Source organism: Ammospiza nelsoni, chromosome 28, assembly GCF_027579445.1.
Source record: "Ammospiza nelsoni isolate bAmmNel1 chromosome 28, bAmmNel1.pri, whole genome shotgun sequence".
Lineage (NCBI taxonomy): Eukaryota > Metazoa > Chordata > Aves > Passeriformes > Passerellidae > Ammospiza > Ammospiza nelsoni.
Genome location: NC_080660.1, coordinates 5,052,529 through 5,057,097, shown reverse-complemented (window position 1 = coordinate 5,057,097; position 4,569 = coordinate 5,052,529). Strand labels below are relative to the sequence as shown.

Below are 4,569 nucleotides of genomic sequence, written 5' to 3'. Positions count from 1 at the left end.
GAGCCCTGAGGCAGCAGCTCTGCAGTGGTGGCCACCAGGCCAGGCTGCCAAGGGAGGCTTCTGGCCATGGCCTGAAAGCAGCTGCCAAGGTGCCTTTGGTGCCTCAGGCTCTCCCTGGCACAGCTCCCAGCACGGCACTGTGCCCTTGTGCCTGAGCCCTTCCCTGTGCTGGGGCTGGCCTGGGGCTTTTCCTGCAGCGGGACCTGCCCTGCTCATGGCCCAGGAAAGGCAGTTCCTGCTGGAGCAGGAGGCTCTGCCTGCAATGGGCTCCAACAACTCCAGCAAGGCCCTGTTGACTTCAAAACTGCTTCCTAGAGCATTATATTCTAATAATTGTTATAGCTCCTGAACTGTGGAGTAAATGAATGTAGTTAAGTTCTTTCTTCTAATCATGACTAGAATCAATTAGAGGAATATTATATAAATCTATTGGATATCCCATCATTAATTCTGAGGGACAAATTGGGTTAAAGTTGAATTCCACCTCTCCAATCCTTTACACCTTTGACAAATCCCAGGATTCAGGAATGGGATTCCCCAATTTCCTGCTTTCGCTAAAACCGCACTGCCCTCACTGCCCTCCCGCCTCCCATGGAAAGCACAAAAGGCAAAGATCCCAGGCTGGGATAAGAACAATTTATTGGGAACAGCAACAAGATAAGGAAGAAACAGAAGAGAAACAATATTGCTAACAGAAGGGATAAATAAAACGGTTTATGGGGAAAACGACAACACAGCTGCCTGGCTCTTCCCAGCAACATATATCTCCCACCTGGAAAGGACACCCTTCTCCTCAGGGAGAGAGTCCCTTTCCTGCCCCTGGCAGTGACCTGAGGTGGGAGTGAATGTAATGACATGCCAATGGCCAGACCCTCATGTTCATCAGTTCCACACCATGTCATTGACAGGGGAAGGAATAGGGACAGGTGTCTTGCCAGCATGGATCACAGGGAACATGGATCACCCAATCTCTTCCCAACATGGTTTTCTCATGGGGGATGAAGCTCCTCCTGCAGCTGGGCATTTCCAGCTTCCCTTACTGGTGCCTGCATTGGTGCCTGGTGAAGTCAGAGCTGCTAGTGAACCTCTTCCCACATGTGGCGCACTGGTAGGGCCTGTCCTCTGTGTGGATGTGTAGGTGGGTGACAAGGTGGGAGTTTTGCTTTAAGCCCTTCCCGCAGTTGGGGCAGCGGAAGGGCCTCTCATCTGTGTGAATCCGCTCATGCAGGAGGAGATTGGAGCTGGTCTGAAACCTCTTCCCACAGGTGGGGCACTCGTAGGGCCTTCTCCCCAGTGTGGATGCGCCGGTGCCTGATGAGGTTGGAGTTGTGCTTGAAGCCCTTCCCACACTCAGGGCAGCGGAAGGGCTTCTCCTCTGTGTGAATCCACTGGTGCTGGAGGAGATTGAAGCTGGTGTGAAACCTCTTCTGACACTCAGGACACTCATAGGGCCTCTCCCCAGTGTGGATGTGTTGGTGCCTGATGAGGGCGGATCTGTAGCTGCAGCCCTTCCCACACTCCTCACACTTGTGGGGCCATTCCCCAGTGTGGATCATGTGATGACGGATCAGGGTGCTGCTCTGCCTGAAGCTCTTCCCACACTCCAAGCCCTTGTAGGGCTTCTCCCTATGAAGCTGCACATGGACCACCAGCTCCGAGCTCTGGCTGAAGCTCTGCCCACCTTCCTGGCTCAGGCTGGGTCTTTCCTACTCAGAGCACCCCGGGCTGGGTTTGGAGCCCCTCTTCCTGTGGAATCTCTGGAGATTTTCCTCCCTGTTGGATTCCTGTGCCCTGGAGTGACTCATAACAGCCTCTTCCACGAGGTTCTGCTGTGGGGATTTGTCCTCCCTGGTCTCAATCCTCATCTTTTTGTCTGGGGGCAGAAGGACAAGGAAAGGATGGGATTTGCCTCCATGCCAGAGGGAAGGGGAAGGAGATCCCCCCAGTGCATCCCCGGCAGGACAGCGTTGGCAGCAGGGGTGTCCTGCAGCCAGGGGCCATGCTGGGCTGGGAGATGGAGCAGGAGAGAGGGGGAAAGGGGCACTGACTTCCTCCTCACCTGCCTGGGTATCCCGGGGCATCTTCCTCTTCCTTGCAGCCTCCTTCTCCATTTGACAAAGGTTTCGGGATGGGAAATCCTGTTTTGGGAGAATAACAAGGGATGAGCACATTTAGCTTTGTTCTGGTTTGAAGGCAAACCTGGGGGAGGGTCTAAGCCAGAATTACAATTTAATAAGAAAATGAAGATCAAGGCAATGATACAGAAACACTGCCTTAAACTGACAGAATCAGGATATAACCTGATACCCTGTTGGTCAGGGTGGTTGCAGCTGTCCCAGTAAATGGTGGCTGCAGTCCTGTTGGAGTGATGAAGTTGATTCTGTCGAAGCAGTGATCCTTCAAAAGGGTCTGGTCTTCCGCTGGAGGTCCCATGGTGGTTCTGGAGCTTTTGTCCTCTGGGAATCCAGTAGGCAAGCTGTGCCTGGTGTTGCAAGCCTCAGCTTATATCCAGGTAGGAATGCTTGGATCCTCCCCCTGGGCCGAGCATCCCACAATGGGATGATAGAATTTTATCAGTCCTGCAGTGACACTCAATGGAAATTAGCACAAGATATCTCCCCTGGAGGGCATTATCGGGGGTGAGTCATGGAAGAGATAAAGAACATTGCCCCACCTGTTTATAGCAGTTGATGAAGATGGGGATTGAAAACATGCATTTGGTTACATCTTGCATTGCATCCTGAAACAGTGGGGTAATCTCTGATCAGGCGTGGAACACCACCCCCCTTACCCAAACTGGCTCAGGTGTAAAACCCCCACCCTGGGAAGGCCACAGACGCAGGGGACAATGTCACACTTGCCCTGTCTCTGTCTCTATCTCTGTCTCTGTCTCTGTCTCTGTCTCTGTCTCTGTCTCTGTCTCTGTCTCTGTCTCTGTCTCTGTCTCTGTCTCTGTCTCTGTCTCTGTCTCTGTCTCTGTCTCTCTCTTGCCCGCCCCCCTTTTCTCTTTCACAGACTGGGGGGCTTTGCCAAATCTAAGATTATTTTGTCTTTTTGTCCCTATCAACCTTGTTAACACCTACACAGAGCTTTACCTTCCTTTTCAAAATCTGAATTCGGCCAAATTTCCACTTTCCTGCTATCAGAACTGGCCAGCAGCTGAGCTGGAGCTGTGCAGGACTAATGGAACAAAAGCCGCAAATTTGCTTCTTTTGTCAGTTTATTATAGTTTGGGGGGTTTTGCATTTCCATCAAAAGTGTCTTGTGGGAAAAGCAAATTCAAGTCATTTTTTGGAGGGTAAGTTTGATTTCTGACTAGAAACAACTTTACTTTCTCCAGTGTCCAGAGGATGCTCAAGGGGTCTCTGAGCCTCTCATACTGGGAGATGCTTGGGAGGAGCTGGAGGGAGTTGTCCCTGTCCCTGTCACTCCAGGCCATTCCCCAGGGGTTGTCCCTGTCCCTGTCACTCCAGGCCATTCTCCAGGGGTTGTCCCTGTCCCTGTCACCCCAGGCCATTCCCCAGGGGGTCTCCATCATTCTCACCCAAGGGAATGCCTGGGGGGTCTCCCTCCCTCTCACCCCTGTGCCAGGGGGTGCTCGGGGCAGTCTCTGTCCCTCTCAGCCCAGGGGATGCTCAGGGGTCTCTGTCGCCTCACCCTGGGGGATGCTCGGGGGGTCTCCATCCCTCTGGCCTCAGGGAATGCCTGTGCAGGGCTGGGGACCAGGGGCTCTGTGTCCCTCTCACCACTGAGAGTGCTCGGGGCTGGGGGGCCTCTCCCACCTTCTCACACCTGGGGAGGCCGGGAGGGGTCTCTGTCCCTCTCAGCCCTGCTGTGACCCCACACAAACATCATCGGGGTCAGAGGAACAGAGACACCCCCAAACCCCCAGAAGGGCTGAACCTGGGATTTGGTTTGGGGCTGAGGATTTTGGAAGGGGCTGGAATTTGGGCTGGGGTCAGAGCTGGGGCTGAGATTTGGATTAGAGCTGTGATTGGGGTTAAGGCTACACATGGGATCGGCTTTAGGGCTGGGGTTGGGATTGGGTCTGGGGCTAGACGAGTCTGGCACTGGGATGAGATTAAATAGAGAACTGTGAGTGTGTCTAAACATGGAGTGAGACTGAGACCAGGGTCAGGGTCAGGTTTGGGAATGAGCTCACCCAGAGCGGGACAGGGGATATCACAGTAGGAAGGTTTGGGGAAAATCCTGGTTTAGGGGAAAAAAAGGTGTGAATGTCTTGTGCTGGGGATTCCTCCCACCCAAGTCCATTCCTAGAAGTCACCTGATATCCAGAAATCAAGAGTGAATAAAAAAAATGCCACCCGGATTTTCCCATTTCCAGTCTCATCACTCTCGGGTTCTGCTTAGTACACCATCTCAGGGCTGCTGGGGATGCCATGTGTCCTGGGGATCCCCTCTCTCCAGGGTCCTGCTTTTGGATTCTGGGGGGTTTTGGGGTCCTGCTCTCAGCCTCCCCTCAATCTAGCCACTTGGGGCTCCCCCCACTTCCCACCATCCTACCCTGGTTTAGGGCAAATTTGGGAGAAAATCCCCAAAAGGGGTTTC

At 53.3% G+C, this 4,569-nt stretch overlaps 1 pseudogene; it reads right to left on the bottom strand.

Moving 5' to 3' along the window:
• Positions 1 to 1,036: 1,036 nt before the first annotated feature.
• LOC132084893 (zinc finger protein 239-like) lies at positions 1,037 to 2,433 on the bottom strand (annotated as a pseudogene).
• Positions 2,434 to 4,569: the final 2,136 nt, after the last annotated feature.